Source organism: Melospiza melodia, chromosome 18 (genome assembly GCF_035770615.1).
Source record: "Melospiza melodia melodia isolate bMelMel2 chromosome 18, bMelMel2.pri, whole genome shotgun sequence".
Classification (NCBI taxonomy): domain Eukaryota; kingdom Metazoa; phylum Chordata; class Aves; order Passeriformes; family Passerellidae; genus Melospiza; species Melospiza melodia.
In genome coordinates this window covers 15,606,542-15,626,520 of record NC_086211.1, presented here as the reverse complement: position 1 = coordinate 15,626,520, position 19,979 = coordinate 15,606,542, and the positions used below count along the sequence as shown (strand labels likewise).

Sequence of the window (19,979 nt, the reverse complement as noted above, 5' to 3'; positions counted from 1 at the left end):
CTGCAGCCCCCATACAGGCTCAGCTGGAAGAGCAGAGGCATTTCACACAGAGCCACGGCTACCAAGGCAATAGACAGCACAGGACTTCACTTGCACAGCACCCCTGCTATGGGCAAAGGGAAGGCACAGGGACCCCTGAACACCAGAGCCACTGAGGAAGGGCTGCAGAGAGCTGCAGGAGCAGCAGCCCATGGCAAATAGCAGGCAAAGAGCACACAAAGTCCTGCAGGAACACCAGCACTGAACCCCGCTGGAGCTGTGCCACACCTTGCAAGGTGTGACATCTTGAGAGGATGGGAAGGTGAAACCCTCCTGCCCAGGCTGCACCTGCCAGGGGGCCAGGATGGGTCACAGCGTGAGCCCTGTGCCACCCACAGCCCCTCTGCTCTGCCCTCCCTGAGCACAGGGCACATCCCCTCCTCAGCAGCCTCACCCCGAGTCCTCACCCACCAAACCAGTCCTGGGCAGGAGCCAGCACTGAGCTGGAGCCTGGGAAGGCTCCTGGCACCATTGGTGCCTCCAGCCTCACCACCAGCCCTGCTCCAGCCTTCCCCCACGGGCTCTGCCTCCTCCCCAGCCTGGCCCAGCTCCCACAACAGCTCCATGCACACTTCTGCTCTCACCTATGCAAAAACAACACTGTGGGATGGCCTCCTGCTCCAGTAACCCAAATTGATGCAAACCATAATTCAAAGGAGTTAAAGACATCCACCCTAAAATTTTTCAAATTTGCCTAAATCTTCTTAAAAGGCTCCAATTCCTGTTCTACCTGAAGCTTCTCTGCAAGTGGCAGGAATTGCTGCAGGGTCACAGAGGCTGCACCCACCTGGGTCAATGCCAGCCCTGAATGTCCCCCAGGAGCCAGGGGACACCCAGGCCTGCCTTCCCTGGGGACTGACCCCACTGGGACCCACAGCAGCAGCACAGCCCGTGCTCACAGGGCACAGCTGCTTCCACTCACACCCAGGGAGGGAGGGAAGGACCAGGGCCTGGAAACGAGAGCTCCCTCTCTGTGGCAGCTGTGTTACAGGTGCCCACAGAAGGTAGATTTTAGAATTTAGAATGAGATGGCATTTAGGGTCTCCATGCCAGCCCAGAGCAGTGTGTGGTTCTGTGAAGCACTGACCTCCCCACGTGGGCACTGCCAGCCCAGGCAGGGTGCCCTGCACACAGCACACGTGTCCTTGGCTTTTCACCCCCTTCAGCCTGAACTGCTCACCCCTGAGGACACCTCCTGCCACCACCAAGCCAAGCAAAGCAGTGACTTCATCGCAGCTTCCTTCACCTAAATTGTCCCAGGAGACCCCGGCGCTGCTTTCCAGCATCCTCCCCACGCAGCTGCACGCCCCCGCTTCCTTCCTCTGCCTCACATCACCTCCCTCAGGCTGCCCTCAGCCTCCAGCCTGCCTGTGTGCTGCAGGACAGCCAAACCAGCCAGGGACAGGGATCCCTCCTCTCCAGGGCTCCCACGCACAACAAGAAACCCCCAGAGGCTCCTCAGGGTCAGTGGGGCTGACCCAGAGCCAAGCTGTGGAGAACAGGCAGGGCAGGATCCTCACCAGCTCAGGGTCAAGCCCAAGAACAGGGAGCAGTAGCATCAGCACTCTCTGCCCTGAGCTTAGGAACTTCTCTGAGGATCAGGCAGAGGCACATTTGCACCCAAACTGCTCTGTCCATCCCCCCAAAAAACACGGGATGGCATCAGCATGCCAAGGTGGCAAAGCACAATCAGCCAAGGAAGGAAAATGCCTGCAACATCAACAAAAACCTGGAAATATTTTGGAAAGAGATAGTTTCATTCTGTTTTTCTGTGAGGCACAGCCAAAAAAAAAAAAAAAAAAAGGTGCTTGAAATAATTGTATTTAAAGCTTTTTGAAGCACCACGTTGCTCAGCCAGCTCCACTAGACAGACACTCCCCAGCACCATCCCCAGCACACTGGTGACATTCCTGAGGGTTCCTCTGTTCCTCTGGATGTGGCCAGGGCCCAGCAAGTACAATTAAGGCAAATCTAGTTTAAAAACAAGAGCACATTGCTTTCAGACTCATCTGGTCGCTTTTACCAAGCCTGTGTTCCCAGCCCTAAAATAATCTATCAGCAAGAGTGTCTCCATTGATTTGGAGGGACTTCAGCTCAGCACACAAACTGTAACATCCACCTGCCCTCTCACAGGCCAAAACTGTTCTTGAGATGATGCTTTTGTCCTCAAAGCACTCCCCATGATTCAGGCAGGCTGCTATCCCTCACAGAGCCATGGAATGGTGGGAAGGGACCTTTAGGACCATCCCATCCCACCCCAGCCATGGCAGGGACCCCTCCCACTGTCCCAGGCTGCTCCCAGCCCTGCCCAGCCTGGCCTTGGCACTGCCAGGGATCCAGGGGCAGCCACAGCTGCTCTGGGCACCCTGTGCCAGGGCCTGCCCACCCTCACAGGGAACAATTCCTCATTCCCAATATCCCATCCATCCCTGCCCTCTGGCAGTGGGAGCCATTCCCTGTGTCCTGTCCCTCCATCCCTTGTCCCCAGTCCCTCTGCAGCTCTCCTGGAGCCCCTTCAGGCCCTGGCAGGGGCTCTGAGGTGTCCCTGGAGCTTCTCCTCTCCAGGTGAGCACCCCCAGCTCCATCAGCACTTGGGATGCTCCTTAAGAGCAGAAGGGGCACAGTTTGAATCAACCCAAAACATCAGCATCACACATGGCGCTTGTGACTTCATATTTTCTAAATGTTTAGGTTTGATAAGTTTGAACAGCTCCATTTCTCCCTTAATTGGTGCAATTGTTTTTAACCCTGCTCCTGGAGCCACGTTGCCATGGCTACCCTGCACCAGCCTGGGCGAGCCAGGTGTATTTTTAGAATTGCCAAAATACACATCTCCAACAGAGCCCTTCTGGACAGAGCTCTCCTTGTTCCACGACAGAGGAATTAAGGCATTCAATGGAATTAAAATGTGGGAAATTCAAAACAGATTAAGAGAGAGGCCCACGGTGCAGCTGGTGCACGGCACGGGGTGGTGCCTGGGGCTGGGGCTGGGCTGGGGACAGGGCTGGGGTTGGGGACAGGGCTGGGGGACAGGAATGGGGACAGGGCTGGGGAAAGAGCTGGGGACAGGGCTGGGGCTGGGCTGGGGCTGGGCTGGGGACAGGGCTGGGGGACATGGCTGGGCTGGGGACAGGGTTGGGGACAGGGTTGGGGACAGGGCTGGGGGACAGGGCTGGGCTGGGGACAGGGTTGAGGCTGCACCTCCCCAGGACACCGTGGGACAGCCCAGGGACCAGGTGCTGCCATGGATGGAACCCACGTGGGCTCTATGGGTCAGCAGGGAGAGCTGCTCAGGGCCATAGGGCTGTGCCTGAGGAGAGCTCAGGGCTGGGGGACAGACAGACACAGGTGACATTGTGGGGGTGTCAATAGAGCACCTGCTCAGGGCACAGCAGGTGAGACACTCTGGCAAATGGCAGAGGCCCTGTGTTGGCAGACCCTGATCCTCACCCAAATGTGTGCTGGAGGAACAGCACAGTGGGACTCAGGAGGCATCTGGGAGCACTGGTGACAGCTCCCTGACACAGGAGAGAGGGGACAGCACAAAGAGACACCTGCTGGGCCTCGCTGCCCATGAGGAAGGACTGCTGAGGGACATGAAGGCCTTGAGCAGCCTTGGCTGCAGCCCCACAGGTGTGGGGACACTGAGGGAGCAGCAGCCCCAGCAGGTCCCTGTGAATTCCTGACAGTGACATGGGCTGGCCATGGCCAGGCAAACCCTGAGGTGCAGAGATCCATCCCTCAGACTGCCCAGCTCCAGCACTCCTGGCACCCCTCCAGAGAGTCCCTGCCCAGCAGAGCTGCCCCAGCTTCAGGGCAGAAAACACAGCTGGGCTGAGCCACAAGGAAACACCAGGAAGGAAATGGAAAGTGTAGCAAAGATTAACACCATTTTCCCTGAAGTCAGCAAGGGGATCAAGGGGAGGGAAAGCTGGGGGCTCCAGCATCAACGTGTCCTTTAGCAGGAATGAACCACCTCAAAGAAGCTGCTGAGCTGTGGCACCATGAGCTGACCCAGGCTCCTGCAAGGACCCATCAGGGACAAGGGACAGCACAGCCAGAGGAGGCCACGGTGCCAGCAAGAGCCATCCCCTGCTCCAGCCCTGTGATGCTGCAGCTCTGCTGTCCCTGCACTGCACCCCCAGGGAGCTGCAGGCAGAGGCTGGAGAGAACCAAAGAACCTTTCAGCTCCAGCGTGGCTGGGATGGCTGAGCTCAGCCGGGGTTTGGATCAGAAGCTGCACTCAGACTCAGCTCACAGGTACAGGACTGGAGAGAGACCGAGGGCACAGCAGGTCCTGGGTGGCACAGCAGGTCCTGGGGGGGCACAGCAGGTCCTGGGGGGGCACAGCAGGTCCTGGGTGGCACAGCCCACCCTGAGGGAGGCACAGGAGAGGGTCTCCATCAGCATAGCCCTGCTCTTGCTGGGCAGCAGCTGCACATGCAGAACCATCCCACCTGCAAGGGAAGGCATGGCCTGCTGACAGCCATTGCCCCTGAGCCTGGGCACCACCACTGCAGGGGCTCTCAGCACCCTGGCCACCCACCCTAGTGGCCACAGGCTGTCTGTTCAGGAACACACCAATGACATCAGGAAACACAAAACAAAAAATGAAGAGAATATTCTAGAGGTGCAAATACCCAGGAGCCAATTTTCTGGTTTACAGAGCAGCTGTGTTTGAGAGCTCCTAGGGTCTTGAAAATTTACATAGACTAGAGAAAAGAATAGCTCAGAGAGACATTTACATGCTGTAAGTCAAATAGGATCATAAACATGAAGACAACAGCAGAGTCCAAAGATGTTCCTGCTGCTAAAGCCTCTCTGAATGCCCCTGCAGCCACTCTTCCCACAGGAGCCGTGCCATGGACCATGACTGCTCCTGGCTGAAGCTGGGCTCTGCCAGCAGCACTCCAGGGGCACTGTGCAGCTGGAGAGATGCCCTCTCAAAAATCATCTGCACAATTCATTTCAGAGTCAGAGCAGTCTGCCAGCAGCTCCAGTCATGCTGTCCCATCCCTTTCACAAGGACATGAGTAATTATTGAGCACTCTAGCTACTAAAACTGATTAGAGCAAAACAAACTAATTTTGTTGCAAGGCAATGCTGTGACCTCGCTAACGACGGTAGTAATGGGCTAACAATATTTCTCCCTTACACAGCGATGTCTTTCATTAGCGCTCAAGCTGTTTTGTAAAGGAGCTTAGTGCATTCCTATAAACTCATTTGCATAGGAGGAGACCCAAGCCAACACCCGCATATGCAGAGGCTGCTCGCTGGGAAGCAATCTGGATTGAGAGCTTGGAGAAGCATCACCCTGCAGCCAGGAACGATAAACCGAGGCGCAGGGCCGGTGTGGGGGCAGCCCTGCCCTCCCTGCCTCCTCAAAGCTGCTGCATCCCAGCCAGACCCGCACAGCAGCTTTGCTCCTCCTGCATCACAAACCTGCACCTCTCATCTCGTCCTTGGGAAGGCAGAGAACAACTCTGGGCATCCAAACTCACCGTGAGGGTCACACAGATGGACACATTCCACAGCACAGTTATTCACCTCCCTGCGTGTGGAGCTGACCAGCAGCTCCTTAAAGCTCTCCCAGCTCCTCTCTTACAAGGCATTAGCCATTACACAGAGCTCCAGCTGCCCTCCAGCCAGTCTGATGTCCTGCACAAGGCACACCAACAAGGATCCTTCCCAAGAACTTCCAAGAAGAGCCACCTTTGCAAATTCTGCTTTTCCCTTCATCCTTTGTGCACTTACAGACACACCAGGGACGTTGAGCATGTACCAGCTTCAGAGCAGCTGCCCCAGCAAGGGCATCTCTTCTGGTGGCGACAAGAGAAGCTGGGATCTGCCGGGTTCAGCAGAGGGAGCAGCCCCTGCCAATGCCCTGAGGGCCGGGACAGGGATCCTGCTGCTCCTGGAGGGGCTGGGATCCCAGCGGGCAGCAGGAGGCAGGTTGGGAGGGCTGAAACACTTCTCACTCAGCATCACCTGCAGTCAGGGCCTGATTTAACCCACCCCTGTCACAGAGTCAGCAGCCCAGGCACCACACAGCTCCCACTCCAAGGCCAAGTGAGATTTCCCCTACACTTGAAGCAGCAGGGACAACAAAACCTCAAGATAGTGCTGCCCATAACACCCCATCCCCCAGCCTGCCTTTCCCCTGCCCTGCAGCCAAAAGCCTCAGGGCACTTGCTAATCACTAATCACTAATTAACGAGATCTTACAGCTCTGCTTTGGAGGAGGGCTGGGAAATCACTTCTCCCCATCTCAAAGATAAGGAAAAGCCCAGCACAAAAGGAGATGATGCTCTCTGAGGTCCCCACAGGCTTGTCTGGAGTTCAGCAGCTGAACCCCCCTGGCCTTGCAGGGCTGCACCAGCAGTGCTGCCTGCACCTGCTGACAGGTGAGGGGTTTGTGGCCATTGCTTTGCAGTTCCCAGCCAAGGCTCACACACGGGTTAAATGCATTTAAAGAATGGATTAGCCCACTCACCCCTCTGTGCTTTAGAAAGGGATGTTTGTGCAACAAAACAGCAGAGATTCGATCTAAGGAGATCAATCACAGCCAGAGGGCAACTGCTCTGCTCCCACTGAGCACAGCACTGTATGGCAGGGGGAGCTTCACCTGAGCTCACATCCCAGGGACTTTTGGGCTTCTTATGCAGCTCACACATTCTCAGCACTCCATGAAACACCCAAAGCAGGACAGGCAGCTGCCCTGCCCCACTCTTACCACTTGCAGGCTGTCACGGTGTCACTCGGATGCTCTGAGAGGCAAAGTCACCCTCTGCCAGCTCTGTGCTGCAGACATGGGCAGAGAGCACCTCCGAGTGATGTCCCCAGGTGCCTCCTGTAAAGAAACACAAGCAAAGCTGGGTGTTAGACTGGTTACACACGCCCAGAACCAGGCTGGATACTGGCACCAGGGTGATGTGCAGGCACACCAAGAACATTCACCTGAACATTCTACAACCAAGGGGGGAATGGGCAAGTTCTTGAGACAAGTAGGTTTCTGCCTCTCTTTTGGAAGAAGGCTTACAAATGCCCAAAGCACCCAGAACAGGGACAACCCAGCACTACACCCCTGGCAAGGTGGAGGAACAGCAAGGGGAGAGATGGCAGCTCAGAGGCAGCTGCCTCAATGCAGGCAGAGCAGCACTGGAGCTGCCAGAACGTGCTCACACAGCAGGACCAGACCCCATTGCCAGCACCAGTGGGAACAGCATCACAGCAGCCCTGCACAAGACCAAGCAGTTCTCAGCCTCCCTCATTTTAGCATTTCTTTTTTCCCTTCAAGTCACTTTTAAGTCACTGAAATCCCTGTGTAAGTCTGGAAGCCCTTGTACTTTGGTGTCTCTCCAGGAGCTTCCAAGCCATCAAAAGAAAACAATTCTACCAAATTCTCCCTGCTTCCCTTTTTAACTCCCTGTCATGCAGGCACCAAATCTTTGAGGCAGAGGAGCTCAGCCCAGGACCTGAGCCTTGTTTCACACTGAATTTGGTCTGCCAGACATCCAAAAAAAAATCACATCAGTCATTCTGCTTCAGAGCTGGTTTCTCAGCATGGAAAATTACATTTCCTACATGTAGCTAATGCATGAAAAGCTTTGAAAGGTCAAAAAATGAAGCCATCAATTTATCACAAAAAGTAACTTCCTATTAAAGCTGCTGCCAGCCTGGGCTGCCCGGTGCAAACACTCCACCTAGAGCCAGCTGTGCCAGCCCTGCCTGGCCAGGCTGCCAGCACCAGTGGCAGTGCCACCACAGCCACCAAACCGCAGCCACTGCTTTGGAGGGGACCCAAGCAGACTTTTGGTGGTACAACCTCCCCTGTTTGTGCAGGAGGTCTCAGCAGAGAGGACCCTCACTCCCAAAGGAAAAAAAGAGCAAGTACCTGTGCTCTTGCATTGGCTTTCATTGGAGAGAGGTCACTCCTGAGGGGACCCCAGCCAGCAACATCTGTCCCTTTGTCCTTAGGGACAACACGTGGCTGAGCAAAGCACGGGTGCAATCACAAGGTGTGAAGGCACTGGGGTGGCAGCAGAGCTCCCAGAGCTGCCAACACTTCCCTGCAGAAGGGAGAGGAGCAAGGGAGCCTGAGGGGCAGAGCCACACAGGATCCTCTCCCACCCAGCAGCTGAAGGGGAGCAGAGACCACAGAAACTCATTCCACCTGAGCTTCAGCATCCAGCCCGGCCATAACTCTGCCCAGGACAATTCAGAGCCACTGAAATGGCACTGCTGTTCCCCTGCTGAGTCCACCCTCCAGCTCTGTGGTCGTTCCTCACACCTTTCTGCATCCCAAAAAAAAAACCAAGCAGTGCCAGCCAAGGCAGGATTTGGTCCCCATGCCCTCGTTCTGGCCCAGTGAGACACAGGCCAAGTGTCTCCCAGGTGAGGGAGAGACTCCTGCAGCTGAGCAGGACAGGCACTGAATACAGGAATGCAGGGCCAGGAGCCACAGGGGCTGGCACTTGTCCCTTCCTGCCTTAGGGCTGCAGCAAACAGGCTGTGACACTCCACAGAGCCTCAGCAGGACACAGCATCCCTCACCTGCCACAGCTCAGCACTAGGATGTCATTTAACATCCCAACTTCAGAGCTGGAAACTCCTGAAGCGAGCTGGGAGGGGAGTGCCAGCCCAGCCCGGAGAGGATGCAGGCTGCAAACTCCAGGCCAAGCTGAGCACAGCTCTGGCCCTCTCTGCCATCCTGGAGCTGGGGGAGCTGCCAACACTCCTTTCTCCTTTTGGGACAGAAGCAGCCCCACAGGGAGCAGCTGCACCTGAGGGCAGCCAGGCCCTGCCAGCAGTGCCCCAGGGCTGCCCCCTGTCCCTGCCAGCTCCCAGAGCCAGGAGCAGGACACGCAGGGCACCTGCTGCACTGGCTCAGCTCCCCACAGTGCCCTGCTCTGCAGCTCTGGCTCCAGACACAGCCTGGGCTCCCCAGGCACTCAGACACAGGCTCTGCTCTGCTCCTGTGCCATGCCCAGGGCTGCACTGCTGCACATGCATGGCAGGGATGGGGATTTCTGCAGCTGAGCTCCGTGCAGATGGTGATCATGTGCCCTCTTAGAGATGACAAGAAGAGTGTTTGCTCTTGAGTTATGACTCGTGGGAGGTAATTGGCATTCCCATTGCCATCATGACCTCGTGCTGGACAGAACATCTGACCCTTCTCTCATCACTGTTATCATCCTGGAGGAGCACACAGGACACTGGCACTGAGTTCTCTTCCAGGTGAGCACCCCGAGCTGCCCATGCACATCACAGCAGGTGTCAGGGCAGAAAGCTGGGGTAGCTGCTGGTACTGCACAAGGATGGAGATGCCTCATCCCAGTGAGGCTGTTCCCCAGAATGAGACACCCAGGAGCCATCAACCCCTCTGCAGGGCTCTGCCTCTCTGGGGAACAACCTCAGCAATGGCATTGCCTTCCCTGCACTGGGAAAGGCCATCTGAGACTGACACAGCTCCAGGGTGCAAACGGGAATGGACTGCAGGTTCCCTGGGCCGGGAATCATTTAAACAACTGCTGTCAGCATAAAAACAGATGTGGTTTTTCACTTAGAAGAAGGGGAGCAGGAAGATCTCTACTCATCTAATTAATTAATCCAACATTATGAGAAATAAAAAAGACTTATCAATGAAGCCCAGTTTTGCTGAGGTGAAAGCTGTAAAAATCAGCTTTCAGGTACCCAGGGACAGGCTGGGATAGGAAATTTCCCACTTCTATTTCAGGGAAGAAAACACCATTATTCAGCAAGTTCTGAACTTCTCAAAATGCAGGATAATTTCCAGGGACCTCATGGGAGTTCTCAGCGCCACAATAAAATTAATTCAGGGAAATAAAGCAGAACAGCCAACCCTAGAGCATGATACCATTGGAGACAGCCCAGGCTTAAGAATCACAAAGCAGATTTCCCTGGGTTTAAATATTTTTGAGGTTGCTGTTTTCAAGGTAAAATATTTATGATAAAAAAAGGAAGATAAATTGCCCTCTCCTTATTTCACTGCTGGAATTGCCAGTTGAGAGCAAAACCAGTGCCCTTAGGAAGAAGGTAAGAAGGAAAAGCGAGTTCCTGAGCACCACACTGCACCATCCCCTTTTGGAGGGGAATAAACAGAAAGCTGAGCATGACACAAACACAAACTGGTCCTTCACCTGCAGATGTTTCACTGGTGTAAACATGCACCCAGCCAACCCAAGGACCAACTCCAACTTGCTCATCCCCACGTTGAAGCATCCTGCTGACTCCAGGCCTCAGGAATCAATGCCCAGCACTTGCCTGCTCTGTATTGATTTCTATAAAACACACACAACTTGTTGCTCGTATTGAAGAACAAACTGCTCAGGGAGCACATCTGCACATACTGTATTCTCAGGGAAGCAATTTCTGCTGGTTTGGTTGGCTGAACTTCAATGTCACCTGCACGAGAAATTTCCCTGTTCCCCCATTCTCAGACAAACCTGAAGAAATCCAGCAGAGGAGAAAAACCGAGGCTGCTCCACAGAGTGACAATCCATGGCTGCAGGAGCCAGGACAGCAGCCAGCAGGCTGGGAGTAAACAGCCCGCTGCCAGCATCGCCACTTCCCTGGAAATCACATATTCTACGGAAACCTCGGAACCAAAGGAGAAATGGTGCAGGAATTAACCTGCCAGACGAGAAAGCCTCTGGGCACACACCATGGACCGGGGTTAGTGCGGTCCAAAAGGGCAAACATCCTCCGAAACCAAGGCAGCAACAGAGACAAGGAAATCGTTTAAAGTGAAAACCTGCTAAGGAAAAAGCGGCAGAGCAGCGCTCCAGGGCAGCCCCGCCAGGCAGCCTCTATTCACTGAATGCGAACAGCAAAACAGCATTGCAAGAGCATGAAGTAATCCCACCCCTGCAGTTCGTGTTTTCCTACCCAATTAGCTACTCCAAGTGTAAGAGGGAAAAGGGAAAGGAAAAATAAAATTCAAACGCGCTGCAAAGCCAGGAGATGTTTTGCAACTCCCGGGCTCCCGCAGCAGAGCCCTGCGCTCCCGACAGCCGCGGGCGAGGCGGGGGCACCGCGAGGAAGGGAGGAGAGCAGGGCAAAGGGAGGAGAAGGGGGAGAGGGAGAAGCGCTCACTCGCTCCGCCGTCCCTCGGGCCCGTCCCGCGGCGCAGCCGCACCGGAGCGCCCGCCCGGCCACGGAGGGCAGCGGGCCCGGCCGGAGCGGGGAGGAAGCGGCGCTGGGGGCGGCCCCGGAGCCCGGCCCGGCCCAGCCCGCCCCGCCCCGGGATGGAGCTGCCCGGGCCGAGCCCGCTGGTGTCCCGGGGGTTCCGCCCCGCGGGGACGGCGGCGCTTACCGCGGCACGGAACGCGCTGCTCCGGTGCGTTCGTCCCGAGTTTAACCACAGCGGTTTGAAATCACTGATCGGAGCGCTGGCAAAGAGCGCAGGGAGCAGCAGAGCCCCCCGAGGCTGCTGGAGCTGCTCCGAACGGCGCTGGGCACGGGCTCGGGGCAGCCCCTCCCGCTGCACATCGTCCTGCGCTTTTCTTAGCTCTGAAGTGCTTCTAACCTCAGACTCTGAGACATCTGCTAGAGCAGGATGCCTGGAGAAAGTGAAATGCCGTCCCAGGCTGGATGTTAATTTTAAACCGTGCAAACTCTCGGTGCTCGCGAACAGCGGCAGGATGCTGCGGGCTGCAGGCGGGACACACACCCTGCTCCCGGAGCCCACGGGTGAGGCCCCCTCGCAGCAAAGCCGGGACACACACCCTGCTCCCGGAGCCCACGGGTGAGGTCCCCTCGCAGCAAAGCGGAGAGCCACACCCGCGTTTTGATGGCTCGGGGATTCCTGCTGCCCTAAGAGAAACCGGAGGATCGAGGAGTCACAGTGCTTTGCCATCGCTACCAGCTCCTCTTTGAGAGTGGCTGCTCCTCCCGGCGCTGCCTTCCTCCCTCCCTGCTGATCATTTAATTTCCCCTCCACCGCTTGTCCTGCGTTCCCGTGGTGCTGCAGCTGGAGCCGGGAGTGCTTCCCAGCTGGAGCCTGCAGCCCCTGCTCCCCTGTGCCAGCTGCCTGCGGGCACCTGCAGCCCCAGCCCACCATAGCCCCAACCCAGCCTGGCACACCACCGAATGCACTGAGGGCAGCGAGTGCACACAGCTCCGATGGGTTTGGGAAAGTGCTTTTGTGCACCCCTGTGTGCTAGGGTGCCAATATTGTGGGGATGGCACACATCCCTGTATGCTGGGGTGCCAGTGTCATGAGGATGGCACACATCCCTGTGCCAGTGTCGTGGGTATGGCACACATCCCCGTGTGCCAGTGCCATGGGGATGGCACACATCCCTGTGCCAGTGCCGTGGGGATGGCACACATCCCTGTGCCAGTGCTGTGGGGATGGCACACATCCCCGTGTGCCAGTGCCGTGGGGATGGCACACATCCCTGTGCCAGTGCCGTGGGGATGGCACACATCCCTGTGCCAGTGCTGTGGGGATGGCACACATCCCTGTCCCAGTGTCGTGGGCATGGCACACATCCCCCTGTGCCAGTGCCGTGGGGTTGGCACACATCCCCATGTCCCGCTGTCCTGGGTATGGCACACATCCCCCTGTGCCAGTGCCGTGGGGATGGCACACATCCCCGTGTGCCAGTGTCCTGGGTATGGCATACATCCCCGTGTGCCAGTGTCGTGGGGCTCAGCTCCATCACCTGCCCCAATGTCAGACCTTGCCACCCCCCCTGCCCTGAGCTCCGTGCTGCAGTGCAGAACAACAGCAGCTGCAGGTTGCTCTCTTGTTTTTCCTGTGTTGCCCCAGACCTGTGCACAGAGATGCAGATGGAAGCAGAGGCAGGGAGGGCCTCTTTGTGCAGAGTCATCAGCCAGCCCAAAAATTGGTTTTGTCCCTTCTCTGGGGCTAGGTAGGGTTTTCTCAGTGATGTCCAGCTGCATGGGCAGTGCAGGGTGGGCTGGAAACCATGGGAGGTTATGGACATAATATCCCCCTGTGTTAACTCCTGAACACACTATATATACCTCTGTTAAATTCAGGCAGGAAACTGCCTGTATTTCCATGTTCTTTCCATTGGTATTTTGTGCACATCCACCTGCCAGGCTGCAGAGCCACAGAGAATTTAATTCCAGTTAAAAAATTCTAAGAACACTCAGACTGTGGTGATTCGTATCAGCAGCCTCTGGTGCCAGCCCAAGGTTTGTGTGACTGCCTCTCATTAGCACCATTTGGAGGTTAAGGCTTCTGGGATTTACAGTGGAGATGAATGTGCTGATGGGCAGCCCAAGGAGCATCTGTGAAACCCTGTGTTAGCATTAAGCTTGTTACTGGGAGTACCTGGGCCTCATCAGTCTGAGAACAGCATCACCCTCTTTCCTCACGTTTGCCAAAACATAAGCACAGAGAGTAAGACACATGAGTTAATCAGGGGAAAATATGCTGTGGGATGAAGAAAGAGACACCACAGTGAAACGGTCTGCTAAGAATGGCAAATGCATTTTCTGTGTGTGATTAAACAGAAAAACATCTTATGAAAGGCCCGTGTCTGGCAGAGGACCCGTGGCATACACTGAGCTCCCAAGCTAAAATGCTTGAGGCATGCTCTGGTTCAGGAAGGAAAAATGTTTTCCCTCTCAGTCAGGAGCACCTTGATGCAAAGCATCAGCACCAGGAGAGAGCTGGGGGGTGGAAGTGGCTCCTTGCAGGGGCTGGGGAGCTGAGCCTGCAGAGTGCAGGTGCTGACCCCCACACAATGAATGGTCACAGGGGTAAAGAGGAGGGAGCTGAGAGGCTTTTCTGGGGCATTTCACAGCCCTAGGGACGTGCTCTGCTCCCCTAGAGCAAAGTGCAGGAGCTGCTCCTCTGCAGAGACCCTGCCCCAGGCACTCCTGATGCTGCAGACCATGGGGAGGAGGATGCCACGAGGGAAATGGTGCTGGGCACCCCCAGCTGCCCAGTCTGGAGGTCCAGAATGTGGATTTCCTGAAGGCCAAGCAATGCAGGTCTCAAGACAAGTGAAAGGAAACAAGGAATGCCGATGGGCTTTTCAGCTTCATTGATTTGAGATTACATCAAATATTCCAACTCAATGAATATTCCTATTTAATAGGAGCACAGAGATGCTTTGAGGGCTGGTGACCCTCACCTACAAAGCCAGGCTGAGATCTGGGCTGTTCAGCCTGGAGAAGGTTCCAAAAGCCCTTAAAGCCCCTTTCATTGCCTGAAGGGGCTTCAAGGGAGCTGGACAGGAATTTGGACAAGGCCCTGGAGTGCCAGGACAAGGGGGAATGATAGAGGACAGGATTACATGGGATATTGGGAAGGAGTTTTACTTGTGAGGGTGGGCAGGCCCTGGCACAGGGTGCCCAGAGCAGCTGTGGCTGCCCCTGGATCCCTGGCAGTGCCCAAGGCCAGGCTGGGCAGGGCTGGGAGCAGCCTGGGACAGTGGGAGGTGTCCTTGCCATGGCAGGGGTGGAATGGGATGAACTTTCAGGTCTCTTCCAACCCAAACCATTCCATGATCCTGTGATTCACCACTCTGCCCTTGCAGGGAGTGAAGGCTGCTGCAAAGGGCTGACATGGTGTCATGAGCATCCTTGTCCCTGCAGTCTGTGACTGCCACTGCCCCCAGCCTGGCCAGTCATGGCTGCCCTTCCCTTCCCTTCCCTTCCCTTCCCTTCCCTTCCCTTCCCTTCCCTTCCCTTCCCTTCCCTTCCCTTCCCTTCCCTTCCTTTCCCTTCCCTTCCCTTCCCTTCCCTTCCCTTCCCTTCCCTTCCCTTCCCTTCCCTTCCCTTCCCTTCCCTTCCCTTCCCTTCCCTTCCCTTCCCTTCCCTTCCCTTCCCTTCCCTTCCCTTCCCTTCCCTTCCCTTCCCTTCCCTTCCCTTCCCTTCCCTTCCCTTCCCTTCCCTTCCCTTCCCTTCCCTTCCCTTCCCTTCCCCTGTGCAGGCTGAACCCCACCACGCCTGGGGGTGGCCGTGGGGGATGTCAGACCCAGCCAGGGAGGGCTCACGTGGCTGTGTGAGCACAAATCATCCTCACTGGGATGGAGGTGTTGGGGGTCAGGTGAGCCAGCCCCCCTCAGAGCAGCCCTGGGATCCTTCCATTGTGTGAGGCTGCTGTCTCAGATAACTCCATGAGACTGGGGACCCTCACTGGGGTGACCCAGCTCATTCTGAGTTACTCTTACATTCTGTTACTCTTCTAAACCTTAAGAAATCTGAAGTCATTCGAGTAGAACCAATTCCACTGGACATCATGAATCTCTATTTGAATCCTGATGCAGCTTCATTGGCTTAATTTATTGAATTGGTTTAATAAAACCAGTTAATCTGGTTTAACTGGTGTATAAAATAAATCTTGTTTGAATATATAATGTGTCTCAATTTTACAAGCCTCCGCAACACTCCCTCATCACACTATTTCTATTTTAGATTGATTCTCCAGAGTTGGACAAAGTGGCTCTTAACCTCCCTCCAGGCAGCTCTAAATCTGCCATGGAACAGTGGATTACCAGAAAAATGAACTATAATTAACCCTGAACATCTCTCACTTTGCAGTCCTCTATAAGCTTATGAGGAGCAAAGATGCCAAGATGGCAGGGCAGCCTCATGGACAAGTCTTCTGGAGTGAGCTGCTTTTCAGGGTCAAGAGACCAGCTGTGCTTCAAACCCCTGTCTGTGTGGTGAGTGAGGCTGCCAACACCAACACCAACACCAACACCAACACCAACACCAACACCAACCCTGGCACTGCACCCTGAGGCCAAGCCCTCACCTGGCACTGCAGCTCCAAGGAACCTGTGCAGGTGCACTCCTGTTTATCTATCCTGCTTCAAACATGGTATTGGTTACCCTGGCCTGGGCTGCAGATGCGACATTGGCAAATCCCCTGTTTAACACCCCTGCTTCACTTCTGGGTCAGCTGCTGGGCCTTATCTTCTGCTCATCAGTGGCGGCACCTTTCCTGCAGTTTATAGGAAGGGCTTCTTCCTATCAACTATGTTTATGTTTATGTGTCTATAAAGCGTAAACCATGTTTATATTTATGTTGTCTATGGTTTGAGAACCAGCTACAAAACCTTGTCTAACTCCTCTCCTAATTCACAGGCTTCCAGTTCAGACCGAGCTAACGAGCAGGATTTATAATGAAGGTAGCTGCTAATGAGCTGACACCACGAGATGCAGCACTGGATCATACTTGCTTTGAGAAGCACTGATCAAAGCCCTGTGCTTTCTGGTTGGAGAGCATAATTAACTACAATTTCTAAAAAGTCAAGTTTGGGTTGATTAAAAATGCCATCTGACAGCTCCAGAGTGCTGTGGTGTCTCATGATGTGCTGTGCAGATGCAGCACAAGCTCAGCATGGTGTCCCCCCCACCAGGCAGGAGAAGGGCTCTGGTTCCTTTCCCAGCAGGCTCAATCCCTGGGGTATGCAGGGTGATGGATCTGCCCCAGGAGGGCTCTCAGGGCTATGGGACCATCCCTCCGTGAGCAGCTCAGGGTTCTCCTGCTGCCCTCTTGCAGAGAGCTCTGCACATCTGGTGCATCCCCACATCTGGTGGGGATGGAGGGGTCTGATGCCATCAGCAGCAAAGTGGAGAGCCTGCTCCAAGAAGGCAGACAATCCTTATAGTGGCTTGGGAGATTCCTGCCTCAGAGGAAGGGAAATGAAAGAAATGAGAGCTGCTGAATCCTTTTCAATCTTCAATACAAGCATGTGAGATCTCAGCACCTCAGGACTGATGTGCAGAGTGGCCGAGACCACCCTTGGGGGGCTCGGGAGTCCTGGAATGTTGCCAGAAGTGTCTGGTGGCTGGACTTTGATCCTGCACAGGAGACGACACCTGTATGAGGATTGGAGGATTTCACTGGGTGAATGGTGAAGGGATAAGTTAATTAGAGTGTGAAACACAGGGTTTAGGATTTCTGTACAGGGGGTTCTGGAGAAGTAAGATGGAGGAATTGGGGCGTGTCCTGTCCTTCTTCTTCTTCTTCTTGGCCTCCATCTTCTGTGGTGATGGTGGCACTTTGGGATTGGTTATTACTAAAAGTGCACTGGTCAATAAGGGTAAAAGGTATTGGGGAAAATAGGTAAATATTGTATACGTAGTTTTGGGTATAAAGATAAGTGACCGCCCCGGGGGCTCTCAGTGTGCTCATGGCTGGCTTGCTGTGCAGACTTCTGTCGGGCCGAGAGAAAATCTTTTAGATAAAAACTGATAAACACTGAAGACCGAGAAAAAACCTGAAGCCTCTTCTCGTCCTTTGGAGCGCGGGCTGCCCAAGGCCACCCCGGGCCTTTCCAGGTCATTAAAACAGCCGAGAAACCAACACATGCAGGTCAAAGCAGTTCTTTGACCATGAACTCCAGGACACAGATTGCCTGGTTATGTCCAAGCCACTAACTCCTGGGGTTCACTCCTGCCCCTGGCAACACACAGGGGCTTAATTCCCACTTTCTAGACTCCCATTTCACCTCCCATCTCCTGTTCAACTCCTCAGCCATCTGAGGTCTAGAATACACTGACAGAGACGTTTAACCGAACAGTGCCCAACCACAGCCCGTGCAACAAAATTCTGAGCACAGCACTGACACCTGCCATGCCTGTCAGGGAGAGGGAGCTGCTGGAGAAAATCACAGGCACCTGAAAGCAGCACTGTGTGCATCTGCTCTGCTTCGGGAAAAGAGCCATGGCCTTGGTCAGCCCCCTCCGGCCTTCAGATCCCACTAAAGCTTATTTTATCTGACACAGGAAAATTCTTCATTCCCAGTTTCTCTCCCACTCTGTCTGTTCCAGCTTGCAGGAGAGCAGAATCTTTGGCCAGGTGATTTCACTGTCAGGGGAAGTTGTCCCCTCCACACCTCACCACCACAGCCACAATCAGCTCCTTATCTGGTGCTTTTGAATCTGAATGGAGGCTATGGACACTCAGCCCTTCCAGTGAGGGAGCCACAGAACAACTTTGTCAGCTCAAATTAGAGATAAAAACTGAAAACAAAATGGTAAAACACCTTCCTGGTACCTGATCTAGTGAGTGGCATCCCTGCCCATGGAACAGGGCTGGAACAAGATGAAATTTAAGGTCCCTTCCAGACTAAATCATCCTGTGATTGCATGATAAAGTACTTGCACTCCCCTCACCTTACAGGAGCTGGACCAGACCTTTCCTCATTCAGGCCAAAGTTGGGTTCAGCCCTAATCAAGATAAAACCCCAATTCACAGGGAACTCACCTTATATTTTCACAGATGGGTGTGATGCAGATCCCGTGGTGCCTTCTGGAAGGAGTTATCTGATTTATTATGATGGAAACAAAGCCTCTTCAAAGTTGCTGTGGTTTTCCAGAGTGATAGGCAGGACAAACTGCCTGGAGAAATTAGGAGGTTATGGAAGAGGGTCTCCATGGCTGGCCTATCTTAAAAAAAATGATTTATAAAAGCCATAGGTACTGATTGCTCATAATCAGTCCTTACTTCAAAACACAGAGGAGAATTGAAGCAACTTTTTCTTTTTCCTCTGCAGGCTGATCTGGCTCCCTGCTGGGAACCAACAACACTTCTGCTGAAGGCTGAGCTTCTGTTTCTGGGTCAGACAGAAACTCAAGCACTCATGGAGATGTTATCAGTGTGGAGCTGCCCAAGAGATGGAGAGCTCCTGCTTTGGGCAGATGACGTGCTATGGAAAAAATGACCCTTCCTAGATGATCTATGTGCCCACAACTAACATTGTTTTCCACAGATGAGGCATTAAAATGCTGATACAATAAAGGAAATTTTATTTCTATGGCACTAAGAACGGGTGGGGATTTTTTCCCCTGTAAAAATCTGAGATCTAGACTTGTCTGATAGCGTTGACATTCTCCATAAGGATGAGAAGTGGAAGGTGATTTTAGTGCAAACATCACTGGTGAAGGAAAGGATGAGCAGACATGTGAGGTAGAAACTGAGTGTGAGATACAAGCAGAAATCAGAAGCCCTCCCAGAGATGACATGCATGTGTTTGCATATCAAGATTGCTGTATATGAAAGACTTTTACACAGTTTTGGCTGAATGCCCTCAGAGAGACACAAAATGGACAGCTGAATTTGTAAGTGAATTTCAAATGCTCTGAGAAACTCCAACTCAGGCCTTAAATCAAGTTCAGGAGCAATGAAAATGAGGTTTCCAGCACAGGAAGACCTGCAGTAATTTTTGAATTCTAGAAGAGGAAGATGAAAGTGAATAAAGAAAAACAAGCTCAATTCTGAGCTTGATTGCTGCCCACAGGGAACAGGAAGGAGCTCATCAAATGCTCTTACCTGAGCAATAGATGATGTGATGGCCTGGAGCTGAAAGGTCTTGTCTGAGACCAGCAGAAAAGATAAAGATGATGCTAATCTGCATTGATTAATCAGTTTAATCTGGCAGTGATGTCTGCAGAAATTTAGATACCTTTCCTCCACCTGATGCAGTCTTCTCCATCATCAGCTTTCACGCATCATTTGACTTAATCAGTTTTGTGCAGAAGACTGAGACACAGTGTCAAGTGCTTTAGTAAAATCTAAATAGATTACTGCAATCTCTTCTAGCATCAGTCACCACACCCCAGGACTCAGAGCTGACAATTCCCTTCTCATCTAACTCCTAATTATTAACTAAATAGGAAAAATAATAAAAGACAGGAAGGAGAAGCAATCAATAAAGCCATGGAGAAGCAATCATAAAGCTTCTTGTCCTTTGCCACCAGCAGGGCCCTGTGGCCACTGATTGTGGATCTCTCTACATGGATACAGGAGCATCCAGAGCTTTTTCTTTCTCAGTCTTTTCTCCTTTTCAGTTAGCCTGAAGCAGATTTATTTGTTCAGCTACTGCCAGCTCAATTCTCTCTTGTGCCTTTGCACCACAGGGTTTTCTGAACTTCTGGACTTTCACCAGTTTTAATTTTCTGTACCACAGGACCATCTCCACCAG

At 53.7% G+C, this 19,979-nt stretch overlaps 1 protein-coding gene across 2 annotated transcripts in view; it reads right to left on the bottom strand.

The window, feature by feature from the left end:
* Positions 1-11,193, bottom strand: part of LOC134426367 (ankyrin repeat and fibronectin type-III domain-containing protein 1-like) — a 253,598-nt gene extending 242,405 nt beyond the window's left edge. For both annotated transcript variants that reach the window (XM_063171332.1, XM_063171333.1), the window contains exons 1-2: positions 11,155-11,193; positions 6,773-6,889 (exon numbers count right to left, since the gene is read on the bottom strand). The gene's annotated coding sequence lies outside the window, so the exon portion shown is untranslated. The remainder of the gene's footprint in view (positions 1-6,772; positions 6,890-11,154) is intronic.
* Between the last annotated feature and the right edge of the window lie 8,786 nt (positions 11,194-19,979).